This window comes from Ambystoma mexicanum, chromosome 6p, assembly GCF_040938575.1.
Source record: "Ambystoma mexicanum isolate Mex_15411 chromosome 6p, UKY_AmexF1_1, whole genome shotgun sequence".
Lineage (NCBI taxonomy): Eukaryota > Metazoa > Chordata > Amphibia > Caudata > Ambystomatidae > Ambystoma > Ambystoma mexicanum.
This window is the reverse complement of record NC_090935.1, coordinates 1,426,635,467-1,426,658,960: the sequence shown is the minus strand read 5'-3', so window position 1 is coordinate 1,426,658,960 and position 23,494 is coordinate 1,426,635,467. Positions and strand designations below refer to the sequence as shown.

Below are 23,494 nucleotides of genomic sequence, written 5' to 3'. Positions count from 1 at the left end.
GCTTTGATGCCAGGTGTGTCTTTATTTTTACACAAGGTGTTCAAAATTACTAATTGGAAACAACGTAGTGGACGCAGTAGCCGTTGAAATATGCATTTCTTTTAGTACTACCTACCGATGTTTTGGCTTGTGCCATCTCAGAAAACGTGTTACTAAAATCATTTGGTACACAGCAACCATTGAATAGGTCATTGTGAGGAGGCAGCAGTGTGGGTGTGGCTAGTAGTTGGAACTGGAAGCATGCTTAATTAGTTACATGTACTGCACTTCTGCTATTTTCATGGTCTCATGGCGCTTCGGACTACAAGAAAGTTGATTGGGTTAGGTTAGTAGAAGTAGAGGAAGAAGTGCAAGATTGCTTTGCTGTTTTGTTCTGTGTTGATGTATGCTGATTGTAGAGAAGTACGACAGTGAGGACCTCAGGTTCTAATGAGCTGTAACGTAAATGCAAGGCGTAAAAGCCTTGAGTAAGGCTTTAACGCCTTGTATTCATGCCACAGCTCATTTTCAATCATTTGTAGGAGGTAGAGAGGAGTGGTAGGTCGCAACTTGCGTTTCTGCCATCTCCCTTCCTCTCCGCCATACTAATGCCCCAGCATTTGCGCCAGCATGGATTTTCATACTGGTGCAAATGCTGGATTTCCCCAACATAAAGCAGGCGGACCCCATAGGGATCCATTGTACACACTGCCTGCCATGCTTGCTTGTATCGCAGGCAGCCAGTACAGTTGACTGACATGTCGGGCAACATTTAAAGGTAATTGTGAACACAGTAAGCATGGTAAGAAGTGCTCACAGGATAAGAGTTGGGATAAGCGTCATGAGTACTAGGGTGTTTATCTACAACTAAAATATGATTTACTGTATTGAACTCTCTAAGTAAAAGGGGTTAGGATGGGTTTAACTATGGGCATCATTACAAGTCAGATATTAGCTGTAAAACAGGCGATATTCACAATTACCACCTAGGTTTAAATACAGTAAGATTTTCAGTATCATACCAGGTGCACAGTGGCCCAACTTAACATATGCAATATTTGTCAAATAGCATGTTTCAAAAACTGCATGGGGATTTGCTACATTTGGAGTCCCAAAACCACCTAAATAACTACACAAATAGCATCAACATGTACTTCTTGCTAAATGGCGGTGGTATTGACTGATGGGTAGGCCAAGTGATACATAGGTGCATCCTATCAAATCTCACAAAGTAAAGGCGCAAAAAACCTTACAACACCATTGAGCCAGGCAGAGCTACATCCCGTTACATTCCTGGGTACATGATATAGTTTGAAGGAAACAAGCATTAGCAGATCCTGCAAGAGGTGAATGTCTTTGCAGAAAGGAGGAAGAGGATGCAGAGGTCACCATGACAAAGAGTCTCACCTTATTCTGGGATAGTCTAGTAGGATGACCAAGGTGGCAGGGGATTTCCCCAATCTAGTATATGATGGTTCTGAAGCTCGTATGGGTAGGATCCCCTTATCACTGACATTTGATCCCTTTTGCTGCGCAAGGAGGCATTCACATGCCAGCTAAAACGGCTACTTACTTTATAAGTGCCGTGTCAGGAGACCTGTGACTTCATTTGGAGCAAATCATCCCACCCTAATTCAGGTCGAATGAGATGTAGACCTATCAGAAATCCTCATCACAACTAAGCATGGTAAACACTTACTGTGTGTCGACTCCAATACGGTCCGCAGACACACGCAGACAAAACATCCAAGATGGCAGACTGCCACTTTAAAGCCACAATCCAGCTGCCACTCGTATTACATGATCAGACATTACGCTACACCTGTGGGGGTAACATTCCTCCACTTCCAATACCACTGCGGCACCAATTTTGTAACTAAGTTTCTCCAGCATGGGGTCTGGCATGGATTCACATGCTCATGAATATTCCCCGTCGTCAGGCTGGGAATCCTCGGTAAAGAAAAAACCAGTATCAGTTTCGTTTCTGATCTGTCTTTCGTAGTAATAACCAATCACTGGTCTCTGCGTCATACTGACCACAGCCAATGACTGCCCTCTACCTAAGCACCGCCTCTGGCAGCCATCTTCAGATTTTTACCGCACGTTCATGTGTTGGGATCCTCGTGCTATTGCTCTCGAGCGTTAGTGCTATTTTTTCGCGCTTTTTCCACAAAACTTAGATTCTTTCGGTCAAAAGAGCCTCAAGCTCCACCGATCCTACATCCGATCAACGGGGACCCGTGTCGGATTCATCTGTGCCCCTCAAGGGTGAAGATTTCGTCGAGCTACACTTCGGAGGACTCCAGAAGCTTCTCAGGCCCGGTCTCGGACATGGCCCAGGAGAAGGGAAGCTCGACGCCCGGAAAGCTGTTCAGGGCCTGCCCTGGATGCCAGCTGCAGAACGTCTTCAAGGAGGACGAACACTCTTTCTGCCTTTACTGCCTTCATGGGGACAAGACGCACGTGGAGAAGGACTGTGCGTTTTGCGGCAACATGTCGGAACGGACCATGAAGGACCGCCATCAACGTCTCGCCAGCTGGCTGGAGGGTAAGAGCCCGTCTGGCGAGAAGAAGAAGAAATCTGAGCGGTCTTCTAAGACCTTTGAGGGCGCCCCGGCGACGGGGGCCCAACATAAGGCCAAGCACCGCGAGTCCGCTGGCACCGGGAGCGCCGAACGGTCGGGCTCTACGGGCGCCAGGCAGGGCGCACCCTCCCCGGCACCATCAACCACGAGCCAACGCTCTGGGTCGGGTAAGAGGAAGGCCGAGCACCCGGCGAAGCTCCTGGAGAGGCCCCGGTCGAGCTCTAAGGCAGAGGAGGAGCGTGGCAGTGCCCCCTCCCTCAAGGATAAGGCGGTGAGCGCACCTAAGGTGGTGAAGGCCTTGATCCATTCGACCAAGCCCTCTATCGAAACGGTCGCGGCGGCCCTGGCCCAGCCTGTGGAGGCTGCACCAGTGGTGGCGGCCTCGGGGCCCAGAATCTCCCTGCCTCCTCGGAGGGAGTCTTCTTTTGTGCCCATCGATAGGACCCCCGTGAAACCCTCCGTGGGGAAGAAGAAGGGGGGGCAGGGCGTCGTCGTAGATTCGGCCTCAACCTCAGAAGAGGAGCTGATCGAGGTCCTAAGCCACGGCCTAGGCGTGGAACAAGACCAGCCCGTCGGAATGGGCCCCGACGCAGGTGACGACGACGACATCGTCGAGGATACCGACGGGGCCCCTGCTCGCCCGTCGGATTCCCCTCTGCCAGCGCCGCAAGACAACTCAGCGGCCATTTTGTTGGCTATACAGTCCTTATGCTCCGAGATAAGGACGAGACTACCGTTACCGACGGAGGAACCTCTCCCGTCGGGGGATCCAGAACCGGGACCTTCTGGTGTTCCCCCTACCAAGAAAAGAAGGATCCATCCACCGCCTCCTTTTCAACCATCGCGCCCCGTCCAGCCCTCCTCCCCGTCCACCCGAGGGGATGATACGGGGACTGACACGGCAGCGACGGGTACGGACGACGAGGCATACGACGAGGATTTTCCGTCGTCGCCTCCCACCAGGGCTTCTCCGCCCGACGAGATTGGATCGTTCCACTCAATGATCGCCAGGGCATCCGAGCTTTTCCAACTCTGCCCTGAGGAGAAGAAAAAGGAAGGCTTCCTTTACCAACGGCGCGAGGCCAAGAGGAAGACGGTCCTCGCTGTGCCTCTGTTGGACGACATTTGGGATGAGGGCCTTTCCCTCCTCAAGAACCCTTCCACGACGCCAGCGAAAAGAGACCGGTACGAGAAAAAGTACCGGGTCCCGGACTCGGCCCCCCTATGCCTCCGGGCGCAGCCTACCCCGGACTCCGTCGTCTCCGCGGCAGCCAGGAAGAAAGCGGGGGGGGGTGCGGCCTCCACGTCGACTTCCCCGCCGGACGGCGAGGGAAAGAAATTGGATGCCATGGGACGTAGAGTCATCTCATCGGCAGCGACGACGATTAAAGCGGCCAACGCCTTGGCTATCGTGGCCCGCTACGACAGGGAACTCTGGTACAAGATAGCTCCCCTGCTGGATTTTCTGCCGGACGACAAGAGGGCGGAGGCCCTTGAGATCCTGCAGGAAGGTGAGGTGGCCTCGGACCACGCCATCACCGTGGCGACGGACATCGCCGACACTGGGTTCCGCCAGATGGGCAACGGCGTTTGCCTTCGACGTCGTGGATGGCTCAAGGCTACGGACTTTCGGCAGGACGTCCAGACCAGGGTCCTGGACATGCCCTTCGGCGGGAACAACCTGTTTGGGAAGACAGTGGACGATTCCCTTCAGGCCATCAAGGCGGATACTGAGACGGCCCGGGCCCTTGGAGTACTGCAGCAACGGCGGACGCCCTTTCGGAGCGGCGGAGGCAAGGGCGCCTCCAAAAGTTCCGGCGGCGGTTTCGCTTCCTACCGTCAAGCGGCCCGCTCGTCGTCGCAAGAGGCCTACAGAGGACGAGGCAAGTCTGGCGGACCCCGCCGTCGTCGCCAAGGAGGCCAAGGCGGCAAGGCCGCGTCCAAGCAGGATTGAACCGGCCGTGGGGTCGGGCCCCCACCGAAGCACCCCGGTGGGAGGCCGGCTGGCGGGCTTCGTCAGCGTGTGGGAGTCCATCTCCACCGACCGTTGGGTGCTGGACGCCCTGGCCCGGGGCCACGCGCTCGAGTTTCAAAGAAGGTGCCCGCGCGTCCCCCCCCGTGGCCAGGAAAGAACTTCACGTCCCTCAACTTCTCCTGGAGGTAAAGGCGATGCTCAGAAAGGGCGCCATCGAACTCGTCCCAAAGAGGCTTCGGGGCTCCGGAGTCTACTCGCGATACTTCCTCGTGAAGAAGAAGACGGGAGGATGGCGCCCCATCCTGGACCTGCGACGCCTGAACAAGTTCATCAAGGCGCAGAAGTTCCGGATGGTCACCCTCCAGCACGTCCTGGGTCAGCTGGAGGAAGGAGACTTCCTATCGTCGTTGGATTTGGAGGATGCCTACTTCCACATTCCCATCCTAAAGGGGCACCGAAAATTCCTCAGATTCGTGGTCCAAGGGCGTCATTACCAGTTCAAAGCCCTTCCCTTCGGACTACGGTCGGCACCCAGGGTTTTCACCAAGTGCCTCGCACCGGTGGCGGCGCAGCTGCGCCGCGAGGGGATTCACGTCTACCCCTACCTGGACGACTGGCTCATCCGCGCCAAGACGAGGGAGCTCGCCGTGGTCCACACGGCAAGGACCGTCCAACTCCTCACGGACCTGGGATTCTCCGTGAACTACGCCAAATCCCACCTGGTGCCCGCGCAAGTCGCACTGTTTCTGGGAGCGAGGCTCGACACAGTGTCCCTTCTGGCCTCCCCGTCGGAGGAGAGGACCAGGACCATCTTGGGCAAGGTGCAACGGATGTTGGTGGCCGACGCGGCCAAGGTGAGGTCCATCAAGTCCCTCCTCGGGATGATGTCTTCCTGCATCTACCTCATTCCCATGTGCAGGCTCCGGATGCGCCCGTTGCAAGAATTCCTGGATGCGCGCTGGATCCAGACGACGGGCAGCTTCGAGGAAAGGATCAAGCTCGACGAGAGTTTCCGACGAGCGATACGGTGGTGGGGCACCCGCGCGCATCTGACGGCGGGCATGGACTTCCAGACCCCAGCCCACCAGGTGACTGTGACCACGGATGCCTCCCTAGAAGGGTGGGGAGCGCACACCGAAAATCTGCACGCAAGGGGACTCTGGCTCCCGACGGAGAAGTCCCTGCATATCAACGTCCTGGAGCTCCGTGCAGTGTTTTGGGCCCTCAGGTCCTTCCTTCCGTCCCTCAAGGGCAAGGTGGTGAGGATCTTCACCGACAACACCACCACCATGTTTTACATCAGGAAACAGGGCGGAACCAGGTCCCCAGCGCTGTCCAAGGAGGCGCAGGACCTGTGGCATTGGGCCGTCGCCCAAGGGATTCTTCTGGTGCCGTTTCATCTGGCAGGGATAAAAAACACCATCGCCGACTCACTCAGCAGGGAGCTGCGCTCGTGCCACGAGTGGGAACTACGGCAGGATCTGGTGGATCGCCTCTTCCGACGGTGGGGCACACCCCAGATCGACCTGTTCGCGACGGCGACGAACACCAAGTGCCGGAGGTTCGCCAGCAGGTTTCCCCAGACGAGGAGCATGGGCGATGCTTTCTCGTTCCCCTGGGAGGGCCTGTTCCTCTACGCGTTCCCTCCCTTGCCTCTGCTAATCCGGCTCGTCAACCAGCTCAAGAGGTCACGGTGCAGGATGATCCTCGTCGCACCTGCGTGGCCGAGGCAGATATGGTTCCCGGACCTTCTGGACTTGTCGGCGTCCCCGCCAATCAAGCTGCCGGCGGACGCGGATCTACTCTCCAGGGAAGGAGGCGCCATCCTCCACCACGACCCGAAGTCGCTGAACTTGCAGGCCTGGCTCCTGCAGCGCTAGAGTTTGGAGGATACGACATACCGGCCGATTGCAGAGAGGTTCTTGCAAAGGCCAGGGCGTCCTCGACTCTTAAATGCTACGGACACAAATGGAAGAGGTTCTCTGTCTGGTGCCACGCACAGAAGATTAACCCTCTACGGATTACGGCTCCCCAAGTACTGCCGTACCTGCTGACGCTGGCCAAAGCTGGTCTGGCACACGCGTCCATCAAGATTCATCTTGCTGCGATCTCCCGATACACCAGAACCACGGGCCGGACGTCCTTGTGGTCTCATCGTCTGGTGAAAGAGTTCATGAAGGGACTGTTCAGATCGTTCCCGCCGGTGAAGGCTCCGGCCCCGGCGTGGGAGCTCAACGTGGTGCTGACCAAGCTCATGGGACCTCCGTTCGAGCCTCTGCACTCGGCCCCGTTGAAGTTTCTATCGTGGAAAACAGCTTTTCTCGTGGCCATCACCTCCGCACGACGAGTGGGAGAGATCCAGGCCCTTTCCTGCAAGGCCCCGTACTTGACTTTCCACGACACGAGGGTAGTGCTCAGGACGCACCCCTCCTTCATGCCCAAGGTACCGTCGGACTTTCATCTCAACGAACCCTTGGTGTTACCTGTGTTCTTCCCGTCGCCTTCGTCGCCGGCTGAGAGGACTTTGCACTCGCTGGATGTGGCTAGAGCGCTGAAGTTCTACGTGGACCGCACGAAAGGTTTTCGGAAGACGTCACAACTCTTTGTGAACTTTGGACCTGTCAATCAGGGGAAGGCTCTCTCGAAGGCTTCCATCTCCAGATGGCTCTCCGGCTGTATCATGTACTGTCACCGGTTGGCAAACCGACCGCTGCCTGGCCGTCCGAGAGCCCATTCCACCAGAGCGATCGCAGCTACCACGGCGTTCCTATCTGGTGTGCCCCTGCTGGACATATGCAGGGCTGCTACGTGGAGGTCGACGCACACCTTCACGAAATTCTACTGCGTCGACCGGGATTCCGGGGAGGAGTCCAGGGTCGGCCAAGCAGTGCTGCGCAACCTGTTCGCCTGAGGTGAGCCTGGTGAGGAGGTAAGATGCTTAATGTTGAGTTGATGTGATGCTTAATGTTGAGCCTTTGCCACCTCCCGTGGTTGTGCATGTGTGTACTGCTATGTATTCTTTATTCATGAGCATGTGAATCCATGCCAGACCCCATGCTGGAGAAGGAACAAGTTACTTACCTGTAACTGTTGTTCTCCAGCATGGGTCTGGCATGGATTCACATGCGAACCCTCCCGCCTACCCCTCTGCGGCTCTTCACTTGGTCATACTGCCACTTCACGTGCTTCCAAATCTGAAGATGGCTGCCAGAGGCGGTGCTTAGGTAGAGGGCAGTCATTGGCTGTGGTCAGTATGACGCAGAGACCAGTGATTGGTTATTACTACGAAAGACAGATCAGAAACGAAACTGATACTGGTTTTTTCTTTACCGAGGATTCCCAGCCTGACGACGGGGAATATTCATGAGCATGTGAATCCATGCCAGACCCATGCTGGAGAACAACAGTTACAGGTAAGTAACTTGTTCCAAATGCTAGCCTCAGGCTTTCAATGTTAAACATATGTCCTCTGATCCCTATCCCCATGTATGTGCCTACTCTTCCCACTTCACCCCGTGGTGCTAATCATTTAGTCCAGAAATGCTCTTATTTAAAGACACCTTAATGTAGGGCTGCTTCTGCCCTCAGTCATTTCTGTTTGAAATGACACCCTGTTCTTCAATAAATGCCCAAAAATAAAAATAAATCAATACAATCGGCATACACGCGTGCAGGCCCTTTTATTTATTTATTCAGTTGGTTATTTGTATCGCGCACAAAGCCCAGTGGCAGCTAGGCGCTATACGTTTCTTAAGGATACAGTTGCAAGAAGTTATAAGATAACCACTTATTTATATTTTACATGAATGATATGACATTGAATTTGTTACGAATTTACAAGTTATAGCAGTTGTTACACAATTTACAGAATTTACACATTATTACATTTCCTCTTTGCATCGTGAATTCTAATTGTGGGATTGAGAAGGGAGGTCAGTCATAAAGAGTAACGTTTTTAGTATTTTTTTTGGAAAGACCAGAAGGCTGTGTCATTTCTTAGTTGGGTAGGGAGGGCATTCCACAAGTTAGGTGCTATTACTGGGAAGCTTGACCCTCCTGCTTTCTGTCTTCTAAACCTAGGGACAGTAAGCCGGTTTGTGTAAGCAGACCGCGTAGGTCTATTAGATTGAACTTTACTAATGAGATTGCTAAGGTATTTGGGCGCCTTATTCAATATGCATTTGTGGGTTATTGTCAAAACTTTAAATGTAATCCTGTCATGAACCAAAAGCTAGTGGATACTCCTTCTAGTGGAGGAGCTGTGTTAGTTTTTAGGTATATTTAGGGCTGCTCTTATGTCATTGTTTTCTACTACTTGCAGTTATTTCATGTTTCTAGAGCTTGTTCCTGCGAAGACGGAATTGAATTGCAGTAATCGATCCTCGACAATATCAAGGGTCTGGCCAAGGTGATAGAGTTTTTTGAGGAAAGGAAGGGTCTGCCAACTCTTATCAATTTGGATGTATAAGCTGCTGAGGAAACAACAGCGTTGACCTGACTATTTAGAGTGAGGGATGAAGAGCCCTAAAACGCGTACTAGGTCCAATCCCCATTACTCCATACTTATGAAAGTGCTTGCCAAGCGGGTTGCGACTGGAGACTTTAGCACAGCAATGTGTGCATCCTCTTTAAATTTGCATGTAGAATGTGACCATGCCAGTGCCTCATCCCCTACGCTTCTTCTCCGGATCTATGTGATTTTAACGAATTAAAAGATAAAGAATGACATTTTAACGAAACAAAAACAATAAAAAATATCAAATTTTTTTGTTTAGTTTTTTGGGGGGATCCTCCCAAGACCCCCATTTCTCCAAGTTTAAACCCCCCCAACCCCTACGACCCCCCAAATATATAATATATTTTTTAACAATCAGTGTTTGTTTTTTTGTTTCATTAAAATTGTATTCTTTATTTTCTGTTTGTTAAAATCACTGGATACCTTCTTCCCCCCAGTCTCTTTCTCTGCATCGGACAGATCACACTAGTGCAGCTCCAACTTCCCCTAGTGTGTGTCTCAGCCTCCACAGTCTCTATCCCCATCTGTCAATCTTTGCAGGCCAGTATGGTGCAGGGTCCTCCTATGTTAGTGTCAGGTTCCGACTCCAGACAATCACTAGGCAATTCATCTTCTGTGGCCCCCGACAGAAACTTTGGTTTGGGAGAGTCTGTAAGGTTTTTAACTCTGGCGCCTGTGGAAACTCTGGTGCTCCTACCCTTCTCACCTTGTTTGGAGTGGTCCCCAAGTGTTAGGAGCTATGCTGACCACCCCTTTCAGTTCCACCCATTATTTGGGCTCTAAAAGGCATTCCTGTGTCCTTAGGAAGCCTCCCTCGGAATCATTCATTGAGGGTGGACTGATTCTTTGAGAGCTTCCAGGATTGAATGCACTCACATCACATGAGTCGGTATTTTAAGTGCCTTAGGTGGAAAGTGTGGTTGTCAACAGGAAATCGCCAAACAAGACAAGCCAAGAGAGATCCAGACCCGGTGATTGAGCCTCTGGCCTCATAACCGCAGGGCCCCTTCTCACTTCTCACACTCTCCACCCGTCAGTGCCTCAGTTCAACCATCAGCTACCTCAGACAACATGGTTGCTGGGTGGACCTCCAGATAACTCAGACCATCAGGGAGACCCAGATTCATCTGCGAATGAAGCAGATAAGTCACCCACTTTGACCAACAAAATTCACATGAGAGTGCAAGGCCTTATGGGTGACCTTTGGATACCAGACATGAAAACCCTGCAGTTGGACTCAGAAGTTCTATCATCAGTGCTTTCTTGGAAAGCTCCAAACAAGTCTGGCATACATCTGAAACACTTGTGTACGAGCGCGATATAAATAAAATATCATATCATATCATATCTACAACCAGACATGGAGCGGGAGGCATTAAAGAGCAGGCAAAATCCTGCCTCACGTCCGCCGGTTGCTAGGAAAGTCAATCTCCTTTATCAGGCTCTTCCCAGCAAAAAGCTGTGCAGTGGTGCAGATACCAGCCGACTCGACCATATTGGCTGCAGCCACTCTCTCCGGGAAAGCTCATGGTGCTGCACCTCCACTTTTCTGCCCTCCTTGGGCGAGAGGATCAGCTCTTGGAAATGAATGGGAAGACATTTTACAAAAATGCAGTATTAAACTTCTGGCAGGCTAGCATCGAGGCGCTCATGGCAGCTACCATCTAAAATATTAGAAAGATTTGTGGGATTATGACTTTTTTCTCTCTTTGGAATCCCAATCGACTGGGATTGACTGAGGCAAAGACAAATGCAGCAGGACCACATAGAAGCATCCCGTCACCATGTGTCGCTGTATGGTGAATGATACTTTACTACAGAGAGAGGCGCTGTTGAGGGCTACAAAATTCCAACAAGATATCTAGGGCAACATTCTATATCTCCAATTGAGTCCGGACACAGAAGTCAAGCAGACAAACATCAAAATCTTTGCTATCCCTCACACAAGCTCCTACAAAAGCATGCTTCCCTGAGCAACATTGGCAGCCCTTTCCCTCTTAGAACCCAGGATAGTTTGGAGGATTCCGCGACGGGTGCAAACGGTCAGACAGTTCCCGTACCGCATCGCAGAAAAATCAAACATGACCTTCTTTTAAGAGTGTGTTCTCTCAGCATACATCTTCCTCTGAGCCAAAATCAAGAAAATGACAAGTGGGTCCTGAACACTCAGAAGGACAAGGTTACAACGAAACAATGAGGGGCGTTTGCCGCATGATTTGAAGCAATGACGCAGAGAAATGACAGTAAAATTAGAGGACTGAGAGAAGTTAATGGCCGGTTGAGGGGACAAATTAAATACCTTAATCAAGAGGGGCGAGAGATAAGAATATGAACCTATACTCACCACAAATAATACAGAAGAAAGATAAGGAAGACCAGGATGATCATGATAGTGAGTCAGCAGAGGATACTGTTGATTTCTTCACTAGTTTATCAACGGCCATAAGGGCGAGACAGATACAGCTGGAGCTAAAGCAACCACCGCTAGAAGAGCTTCTGCTGCAGGGGCAGTTGTCGCTCTTGCCATCGGCCCCAGCACCGCCGGGGACGAGTGTCCAAGGTGCTGCGAGAGGACATTTGTTGATAGATGAACCTCCATCATGCACTCCGTTGGTGAAAAGGGGCAGTACCGTGCATGGAAGAAACCTTATCGTTTCTCCAGCAGCCTCTTAGACAAATGCCAGCAGGAGGCGAAGAGAAGGGGCAACAACACCCCAACCTCATTACTGTACATGTCCCATGGACCCCAGGAGACCTTCAAAGCCTAGCTAAAGAGTTACCAAACGTCAGGGAAGACCTGAAGTGATTCATTAAATAACTGCTGACTGTATACAATGCTAAAATCCTTCTTGGGCTGATATGAATCAACTCATGAGGCTAGTCATGCCCCCAGAAGTGAGACAGCACCTAATAGAGTTGGTTGCATGGCCAGCCTTCAATGCAGGCAATGGGGCTGTGCTGCTCCAAGCAGGGGAACGAACAGTGACAGCTATCCCCGGAAGACCGAATGGGCTAAAATATCAAATTGTAAGCATTATAAAAGCAAATCACCAGCAGATTATTTGACAGGTTAAAACTAGTGTTCACCCAGCATTACTAAACTCAATGAGACACCCCAGAAGGCTGTAGCTAATTCCTTCATGGCTGGCCTTCTACCTAAGGTGCAAACACAACTCAAAATGTGTATTCTGGGTTGCAGACCAAATCACTTGCGGAACTGGTGGCGGTTGCAAATCATTGTGTGGCGTATCAGGAACCAAAGAAGGAAACATTCAAGAGTACGTTGATGTAACTGCAGATGCAGAGTTTACAGGGAAAGGTGCAGAACCTGCAGACCAACATACAGAGGAGGGAGACCTACAGACAGCACCAGTGGGCCGCCCTCGATGGGCCTGTAAAGACTGGAGGGGGTGTCTGTACTCCTGCTCTCTATATGGCAGAGGAGAGGCACAGAGGACCCCAGCCAAGATTCTCTATTTGGTAAACGTGGACGAGCAATCAAGGCCTAGCTTCTCAGGAGGTGATGCAGGCTAGTTCTTAAGTACAGTGTAGTCCCCGGCACCCACAAAGGAATGTCCACACACTGTATTAGTTAAAACACAGTCTTTATATAAATAAGGTTCAGTGTTCTATACACAATCACAATAATACACTTTGTGCTCCGACAATTCTAAAATGGGAAATATATACAGTTCTAGGTGGTACCACGATTACTCTGATGCCATTAAAATGTATCAACTGTACTCAGTTCGAATAGCATACTAATCAACACAGCAAAACGATATCAACCATAGACTTAGGAGGAAGATAAGTTGGTTAGACAATTGGCAGAATACTGAGCCCCTACCACTAGACACAGTTCCGTATGAGAATCCCCCCACCTGGACAACCTGTAAATGAAGATGCACTACAAGCCCAGTCCATATATTGTCTGAGAGTCTTATCTTCTTCTATAGTTCTGCAACCCAAATGTACCTTGTGTTGTAGAGTTCTTCGTCGGGGAATCGACAGGCCCTTCTTGAGTGCGCTCCCTTTCAAGCAGGAGCCACGGGTCCTCGAACTTCCGAGATGAAGAAAAGGTGAAAGTTGTCGTTGAGGCAGCAGCTTTAGGTCCTTGCGGTGCTCGTTGACGATCGGTCGAAAACATCCTGCAACAGGGGAGGCGTGCGGTACACCTCAACGACGATGGTTCATTGCTGCAAAGAGTCAGTGAAGAACCTTGGCCCAGCAAGGGCGTCGAGTCGTCTGTGTCTGGCATCAGTGAATGGGACGTGACCACGGCTGGCTTCAGTAGCTTCGTCAGCGTCTCTGAGGTCTTCGGGTGGCGGGAAACCCACTGGCGGATTCTCCTCGGTCGTCGACGACCTTGACTTTCTCCGGCAGGACGAAATTGGTCGAGAAGGATGAACAAGGGAGTCCTTGCATCAAATGTTCTTAGGCAAAGGGAGCACGGCGGCTTTGGTCAGCGACGGCGGTTGTCGACGGTGGACGGCTGTCTGGTGCTTCTTTTCGTTCTCCTCGGCGGTCCCCTTCTCCGGACGGCAGCCTTTCGTAGCTCTCTCTATCAGGGAGCTTTGGCAAAGATCAGCTGGTGCACAATGGTCCCTCGTAGCTCGGGGAGAGGTCTCCTAGCCAGGTCCTCTCTTGGATCAGTTCTTGAAGGCACAGCAGCTTTCAGATTGCAAGGAAGGGAGCATCGGTTCGCCTTCTTCTTCCGGCTCAGCTTCGAGAGTAAGCATTGAGTATCAACTTCTGAACGATTTCTAGCAGTGAGAGGCCCCCAGATATACTGTTGATCTCCCATTCACTCTGCTTGGTCACACTCAGGCAACTAATCATTCAGAAGGGCATTCAGGCAGTCAGGCAGCCAATCAGGCGCACAGTTCATTCAGGCCATTCTTCTCCATCCAGACACTCACAACATAGAATGTGTATTCGGACAAGCACTCTGCCATTCAGCACTACACACTGCTTTCATACCAGTTTCAGGCAGGGCTTTCTCAGTCATTGTGTGAAACACCAAATACTAGGCACCCTTAACACAGAATTCGTATTCGTCACACACTCCATTCACCCAGGTCCTACCCCACGGGCGTACCCACAACATACAGTTATTGGGAAGGCTCCAGCGAGTCTGGCCTGGACTTCCCCACAACACCATATGGAACTTCCACCCAACAGCCAGTCAGGGGGAAGGGACAGAGTCAGGGCTTCCTAGGAATTTGGGAAAAGTAAGATAACAGGCGATAGAAAGTAAGAGGCACCAGGGGCATTCTGGCTTCCCATCAGGAATCCACTGATTCCAATGACAGGGCCTGGTCATCCCAAAATGGAGGATGCACAGGGCACCTGTCAATTCAGCATGGAGCTGCCACCAGCCCGTTCCCTGCTCTGTGGACCACACACAGGAGCCCAAAACATACACTAGGAGTACAGGATCGTACTCCCCCCCATGGGTGCCATTCGGGTATCCCAAGGGTCTGTTCACCAAACCAAATACAGGAAGAGCCGTACCGCCAGGAGTCCCATGTGCACTCCTGTACGGAAAACAAGTCAGAACACATGATAAAAAGCAATGAAGGGCAGGGATTCAGAGGCCCTGTCCCTCCGATGCATTTCCAGCATCACAGGGCTCCATGATACTACAGTGCCAGAGAGGCATACCAGGGAGAAGCACCCCTACCGAGGCAGTGGGGCCCCAGATAATCAGGGATATCAGTCTAGACCACAGAGACAGCTGGACCAACCAGGCCGAAGAGTTGTCATGACTTGCCCCCTAATCTGTAACTATTTTAGGCAAAAAGGCCTCTGGAAGAACAAATGTCCACACAGACCACAAACACCATACCAATCAGAAAATGGAAACCCTGGTAATATATTAATACCACAACAGGGTCGACCAAGACTTTCCCCCAATGCACTGCAATGGGCATAATCTATTTTTCTTAATCCGGATGCAAACTCATTTGTCTCGGTAGACAGTAATGTTACCATGATGACGCAGACCCCTTCTGACAACCAAAAGACAGAGAAATACTGGAAGCTCCTTTAATCCCAGTAGATCAGGACAGCCTGTACGTTCAGTGCCATGTGGAAGGGAAGAAAGTGGCCTGCCTAGTAGATACGAGGGCCCAGAAGTCAGATCTGAAAATGGGCATCTTTGTCAATGTCCCAATCTCGGCCGAGACTGTAAAGGCAATAGGTATTTCTAATTTCTCCAGCAATGGATCTTTCAAAGATTCAGAGGCTTGAATATTCCCTGTCGTCAGACCGGGAATCCTCAGTGATTTAAATAATTATTAAACATTTTAAATATATACATTATTTCCATAGAAATATGACTGTAGATTGCCCATTATGGTCTATGAGCCATTCACTTGTGTAGTCCCTCCACCTCACTTTGGTCCTTTATGGCCCTAACCAATGAGGTGACAGGGTTTAAGCTCCGCCCCAGTCAACCACCTTCAGATTTTTCACTGCAGTCTAACAGACAGAGGGAATCCTCCAGCTCTCTGAGCTTTTCGAAATCTTTCTCCTGTTAGATATATTTGTTTTTCCCAAAATATATCTTTTTGCGAACTCCTGATCAAGCTCTTTCTGCTCTGTGTTTCTGGGCTCAGAAAACACTTTATTTCACCTAAAATTCGTCGAGTGAAGTCCTCTTCAAAACATGGCTGAACTTCCAACTGCCAAAAAGCCTTCCCTGTTCAGGGACTGCACAAGGTGCATGAAGAAACTAGTCTACATGAAGGATCCTCATGAGCAATGCATCTACTGCCTGTATCCTCATGATATAAATAAATGTGACATTTGCAGGACTTTCTCAACAAAACCCTACAGGACATACACAGAAGACTTCTTCTCCATTTAGAAGCCAAAGGTCTATCTTCTGATGAAGAATCTGCCAAGACAGCTCCTGTACATTCTTCTAAACCATCTGAAAGGGAAACTTCTAAGAGAAGGGTCTCTTCAGTGGAAAGGAGTTTCTCTCCCACTCACAAAAGTAAAAGGAAGGTGGAAATATCCCCTTTGGGCTATGGGGATAACAAGAAACGGCATCCTGAGGAAAAAACCACCTCCAAAGGTAAGGAGGCGTTTTCAAAAAACCTGGGGGGGCAATCGTCAACGGATAAGCCGTCTATGAGCAGCCATAGCGATAGAGGCCCATCGACGACCAAGCCGTTGACGAAACCCGTATCGTCCACGGCAATGACACTTCAAACCTCGTCATCGACAACCAAATGTTCATCGTCGAAATCAGCCTCCACTAAACATTAGTCGACGAAGGAGTCCTATCACTCGTCCACGAATCTCTAGTCCATGAAGATCCCATCGACGGATAAACACACTCAACCGTCGACAAAGTCATCGTCCACAAAGCCACCGTCGACGAAGCATACAATGGCGCCGTCGACGACAACGTCAATTCCTTTGTCCACAGAGGAAACAAAACCCAAAACAGCCGCCGCCATAGACGCCACTGTTGCACCATCCAATGAAAAAACGGTGCCTCCTATATCAGAGACTCATGAACCAATAGGAGCACAAGTTTCTCCTTTAGGAGAGAAGGCAGAACTCTCAGACATCATTCTTCAGGAGGAGTTTTCAGACACAGAATTTGTTGGCGAGCAACCTTGTCTCAGCCCCAAAGAACACAGTCCTCCCTAGCAACCAACTGCGGAGGAACCTGCCTATCCTTTTGATCTAGTTCTCATAGAGTCAATGCAAAGGATCATTGAAGAATTCAACAGACGTCAAGCGGAAAAGAATAAGTCATCCATACCGAAAGAGGTAACACCTCCACAGAGGAGCATCTCGCCTCGGCATAGCACACCTAAAGAGTCTCCTTCCAGGAGCAAGCCACATAAAAGGGCACATTCACCTGAGCCTCCTCGCAGATCCAGGAGCAGGACGCTCAGTGCTTCACCGACAAGGGTCCCATCTCCAAGATCATCGCCTAGGCCAAAATCACCTGTTCGAGATCCTACAATTGTGCTTTCAACCGCATCGGGCTCAGACTGGCAAGAGGATCCTTTCAGAGATTTTTCAGACCCCGAGGAAGGGGAGATTACTTATGAACCTGACACTCATAGCGAATGGGATGATTACATAGTTGAAAAACCTAGAAAGAAAGACTCTCCAGGAGATTCTTCACCACCAGACGATTTGGTATCTTTTCATACCATTATCGGCGATATTTGGTATCTTTTCATACCATTATGCAGACTTATTCAAGTTACAAGTCACATCTGAAGAGAAAAAGTCAGTACTTTATGAGCACAGGGACAAACGTAGAAGTACAATCACGACCATCCCTATTCTAGATACCATGTGGGAATCTGGAACAAAGATATTGGCTACATCTTTATCTACTCCCGCTCTGGTTTCAAGACCGGAAAAGAAATACAAAGCCCCTGACACTGTGCCACTTTGTCTAAGGCAGTGGTCTTCAAACTTCTTTGACCTGGCCCCCCCTGAGCAAAATTTGGGCAGGCCAGGCCCCCCCCAAAAAATGCCAAATAGACAATATATAGAAATAGCTATGAACTATTGCACGCCGTCACTGCACCCTAGTCCCTGGGCTCTGCCACCTGCTCCCATCACAGTCGCTGGGCTCCCTCAACCCACTCCTACCCAGTCTCTGGGCTCTCCCCACCCCATCACAGACCCCAGGCTCTCCCCACCCCGCTCCCACCACTATTCCAGTGCTCCCACCCATCCTGCTCCCACCTCAGTCCCTGGGCTCCCCCACCCCGTTCCCAACACAGTCCAAGGGCCAGTGGGAGCTAGTGAATTTTTTTTAATGGAGGGGCATATATAATTCCCACAAAAATGCCATAGCGACCGAGTGCAGCGAGGGAGCCCGAACCAATCAAGGGGGGTTCTGGGAGTACAACCCTCCTTTTCCCCTCTCGCCAAAATCAGCTTAACGGACCAAAACAAACACACACACACACTCACACAGCAATCACTCTATCGTTCATGCAAGCATCCATAACCATACACTCACTCATAACACAAGCATACACACATCCATACACATATTTAAATAAAAAAAATAAATGAACATAAACGTACCTTCTGCAAGGGGCCTGCGTGTGGGTGCTGAAATGCCCCGCCTCAGGTTGCTCTGTCCGTATGTGCGAGGCGGCGCAGGAGCTCCTTCTCGCACATACAGACATGCAGTGCCCCAGCTAGCATGTCCAATGAGCTATCTAAGGCTGGCGAAGGAAAACACCCCCAGCCTTGCATTGCTCAGTGAGCATGTGCGGCTGGGGAACTGAACTGTCAAAGGGAAACTGTGTGAAAAAGCAGCTGAGGGAGTTCTCAGTGTTTCACTGGGCTGGCTCCTCGACCCCTCCATAATGGGTGAGGGGGCAACTGGGTGGATGCCCCTTCGCCCGTTATGGATGAGCCGCCATGCTATGCAGCTAGTAGTTTTGACCATTGTTGCTGAATGAATATTCTTTAAATATCACAATTTGCTTACATTTTAACAAAAAACACCCCATGGGTACTATTCAAACAGCCTGTGACTAAAGGAATGAATATCCATTTGAAACTGTGGGGCGCTTTTTAATTGGTGCCTGAGACAGTATTATTGTCCAGTACAACCATGTGTGCCGCCCCTGCCCATTTCCTCCAATCTAAAAATAAAAAAACACTTTTTAAAAAAACATTTTATGCTGGGCTCTTGCGCCCCCCCCCTCCCGGGATGCGGCCGTGCCCCCCTGGGGAGCCGCGCCCCACAGTTTGAAGACCTCTGTTCTAAGGGGACATACTAAGCCAGATTCTATCATCACGGTGGCAGCCAGAAAAAAGTTGGCCTATCCTTCATCACTCTTATCAGCACCTCCTGACAAGGAAGGCCGTAAGTTAGAAGCCATGGGCAGGAAGGTATCCTCGTCAGCCTCTCTCACCATCAGAGTGGGCAATGCACTAGCCAGGACAGCTTGTTTTGACCGCGAGCTATGGTTACGCATGTCTAAACTAACCAAACATTTACCAGCGGATCTCCAGGAAGAAGCCAGAACATTCATAGCAGACGGGGAAGCTACCTCAGATCATATGTTTGACGCAGCCGTGGACGTAGCGGAATCAGGTTTCAGGCAAATGACTCCCGGTACTGTACTGAGGAGACAAACCTGGATGAAAGCTACAAACCTCAGACCAGAGGTCCAACCTCAAATATTGGACATTCCCTTTGATGGGCAAGACTTATTTGGTAAGAAGGTCAATGACCAACTCAAAGGAATAAAGATGGACACGGACACAGCTGGAGTGATCAGTTCCCTTAAATACAAGGACAAATATCTTTTCGTCCTTTTCAAGGCTCATCCTCCAAATTCAGAGGCTTCAATCGTCCCTTCTATGGCCAAAAAACACAGGGAAACACCTTTCAGGACAACAGGTACCACCAAGCCTCTAGCTGGTACTCCCAGAGGGGAAGGCATGGCTCTACCCAGGGCAAAATTGACAGATCATGTCTTTCTCCTCAAAGTCACACCCCGGTGGGGGGAAGAGTAAGCCGATTTCTCCAACATTGCCAGTCAATAACATCAGACAAGTGGGTGTTGCAGGTGATCCGCAAGGGTCACACTATAGAATTTCTGGATCAACCTCCATCCTTTGCTCCCACCCCTCGAAAGGTACATCTTTTAAGCAATGTCATGTCCGAAATCCAAAAACTGCTTCAAAAAGCAGGTATCGAACCAGTCAAAGACCAACAGAAGGGAAGAGGCTTCTACTCCCGTTTCTTCCTGATCAAAAAGAAACACAGTCAGTGGAGACCTATACTGGATCTAAAAGCGCTCAACAAGATCATCAAGTGCATCAAATTCAAGATGATATCCCTGCAAAGGGTCTTACCTTGGCTAAACCGGCACGACTTCCTGGCCACTCTAGATTTGGAAGACGCCTACTTCCACATTCCCATTCACCCTGCCTACAGACAGTTCCTCAGGTTCGCAATAGGGGAGTTACACTTCCAATTCCGTGTTCTCCCTTTCGGCCTAAAGTCAGCACCAAGAGTTTTTACCAAATGTCTTGCACCAATAGCGGCAAAACTCAGAAGGACAGGAATATAAGTTTTCCCATATTTGGACGACTGGTTGATAAGGGCAAGCTCATACAAACTCACACGCTTGGCAGTTTCGAGAACAGAACAAATGGGTTAAGTTTTTCAATAAACGAAACTAAATCTTGCCCAGTTCCCAGCAAAACAGTTCTCTTTCTGGGTGCAGACTTCGACACCAGCATCCCCAGGGTAAGACCCTCGGCTGACAGAGTAGCCGCTATTCCTCACTTGACCTCATGGTTCCTAGACAGAGTGGCAACCACGGTACGCTCTTTCAAATCTCTCCTGGGCATGATGTCCTCATGTATATTCCTCTTACCAAATTGCAGACTTCGCATGAGACCAATCCAGGAGGCCCTGGACCACTAATGGAAACAAGCACTCGGTTCATGGGAGGATACCGTCCAACTACCGCAGACATTACACAAGGCACTTCGATGGTGGAATTAATCTCAAAACCTGTTACAGGGAATGCCCTTTCAGGCACCAACATCTACCCTTCTCCTCAGGACAGATGCATCTCTGTCGGGCTAGGCGTCTCAATTAGAGGACCACCAAACCAAGGGCACATGGTCTGCTCAGGAATCTCAACTGCACATCAATGTCTTAGAGCTCAGGGCAATACGGTGGGCGCTGAAAGCCTTCCTCCCGGTATTAGCCGGGCAGGTGGTGACCATCCAGACAGACAATACGACCTCCATGCATTACACAAACAAACAAGGAGGCAACAAGTCAGAGATCTTGTCACAAGAAGTTCAACTGCTATGGGCATGGGCATTGCACCACAGAGTCCAAATCAAAGCGGAACATCTTCTGGGTGTGGACAACGTCCTAGCGGACAAACTAAGCAGAGAGTTCATGACATCTCACGAGTGGGAACTAGACGGGAAAGAAGTCCAACAAATATTTTCCGAATGGTGTCATCCGCAGATCGACCTTTTCGTCACCAAAGCCAACAAGAAATGCCACGAATTTTCTTCCAGGTACCCAGAGCATCGGTCAATAGGAGATGCGTTCTCAGTGGATTGGACAGGGAAATTCCTTAATGCTTTTCGCTCCATCCCTCTCATAGCGACAGTGCTATGCAGACTGAAGGAACAGAATTGTTCTATGATCCTGATAGTGCCGGATTGGGCCCGGCAGATCTGGTACTCAACCCTACAACACCTCTCCCATTGGCCCCCGATTCACCTCAAAGCTCATGAGGAGCTTTTGACACAACAGAACCGCAAGGTCCTCCACCACAACCCAGCAAGCCTATCTCACAAGGCCTGGTTCCTGAGCAGCGAAAACGAATGAATCTGGATCTCCCTGCAGATTACTAGGATATTATCAAGGCATCTAGGGCTCCTTCTACTCGGATCACCTATATCCGGAAATGGGCTCGTTTCTCCAAGTGGTGCGAAACATCATCAGTGAACCCACTCACAGCATCGGTCGAGCAAGTGCTACCTTACTTACTGTACTTGGCCAAAGCAGGATTATATATATCCTCTATCAAGGTTCTTTTATCAGCCATAGCAGCATATACAACAAATCCAGATAAACAGTCATTGCTCACTCTACCAGCTGTTAAGATCTTCCTGAAAGGGCTGATGCGTACTTTTCCACCTACGCCAACATCAGTGCTATTCCTGGAGCCTAAACACGGATCTGACAGCTCTAATGGAACCACCTTATGAGCCTATTCATAGATGTGAAATTAAATTCTTATCTTGGAAAACAGCTTTCTTGATAGCCATCACATCTGCCAGGAGGATCAGCGAGTTACAAGCTTTATTATCAGAACCTCCTTTTACCTTGTTCCACAAAGACCGAGTCATTCTGAGAACTCATCCAAAATTCCTTCCCACGGTTTTATCGGAGATGACTCTCAGGGAGCACATTGTCCTCCCAACTTTCTTCCAGAATCACACATCTAATGCAGAAAGATCTTTGCATTCACTAGATGTGGCGAGGGTTCTAAAGTTTTCCTTACAGAGAACTAAGGCGTTCCGCTCCTCCAACAGAATGTTCATTGCTTTCTCTGGACGCACTAAAGGTCAACATATTTCAAAACAAAGTTTGGCACATTGGGTTTCTCAATGTATCACCCACTGTCATCAGTCTAAAGGCGACCCTCTCACCAGGCCTCCTTCGGTGCACTCCACCATTACTGCCTGACAGAAGATACCAACAAAGAATCTGCAGTTGGCCAGGCAGTGCTCCGCCACCTCTTTACATAAGGTAGGATCAGCCTTCCTCCTGCCTTTCCCTGGGTATGTAACCTTGGTGTTGCTGTATGGCAAAGGCTCACAGAACTTTTTTGCATATCTATGTATATATGATGTGGGCATGTTTTAACTGCTTGGTATTCTATTCAAGCATCTGAATCTATGAAAGATCCAATGCTGGAGAAGTATTAGTTACTTATCTGTAACTGTATTTCTCCAGCATTAGTATCTTTCATAGATTCACATGCGCCCACCCGCCTCCCCTAGAGGCTGCGCCTGCATTCAGCTTCCATCATACTGTAGTCTATACGGTTCAAAATCTGAAGATGGTTGATTGGGGCGGAGCTTAAACCCTGCCACCTCATTGGTTAGGGCCATAAAAGACCAAAGTGAGGTGGAGGGACTACACAAGTGAATGGCTCATAGACCATAATGGGCAATCTACAGTCATATTTCTATGGAAATAATGTATATATTTAAACATTTTAATAATTATTTAAATCACTGAGGATTGCCGGTCTGACGACAGGGAATATTCAAGCATGTGAATCTATGAAAGATACCAATGCTGGAGAAATACAGTTACTGGTAAGTAACTAAGACATGCTCATCTTACACCCGGTTACAGAACCTCTGATAATCACTTTGGGCCCCATCACTTATCCACATGTATTCCTTTTAAGCCCTACCACCCCTGTGAACGTGCTGGGCCGAGTCCTGTTGTGCAAATGTAGGTTCACTATATGCTGCGCCCAAAATGGGATCTTTGTGGAGGTGCTTTAAGGAACTCATGGTGGCAACAGTTAAGACAGACACAAGTGATCACAGTTCAAGGGTGTTCATTAAACTGTAGGCGCAGGATGGAAAAACACCTATTCTAAACCTAAATCTAAGATGGGAGCACGTGTCGTCCATCAAATGAAAAATAAGGCAGTCCTTGTGGCGTTGTGTCAAAGTAAAAGGGCCTATACTAAGAAAACCTATTGCCAATTCCTTACAACTAATTTACCAAAAGAGTGTGGGATAAGGGTTCAATAAAGAAAGAAGTGTCCACAAATAAAAAGTCAGGATGTGATTGCCAGGGGTCTCCCTTCCCCACGTTTTCAGCACGGGACAAGGTGGGACCTAGGAGCACAGCACACACACACG

General features: G+C 49.8%; 1 protein-coding gene across 1 annotated transcript in view; it reads left to right on the top strand.

The window, feature by feature from the left end:
- Positions 1-23,494, top strand: part of LOC138510837 (histone-lysine N-methyltransferase PRDM9-like) — a 639,242-nt gene that overhangs the window by 322,371 nt on the left and 293,377 nt on the right. The window lies entirely within an intron of this gene.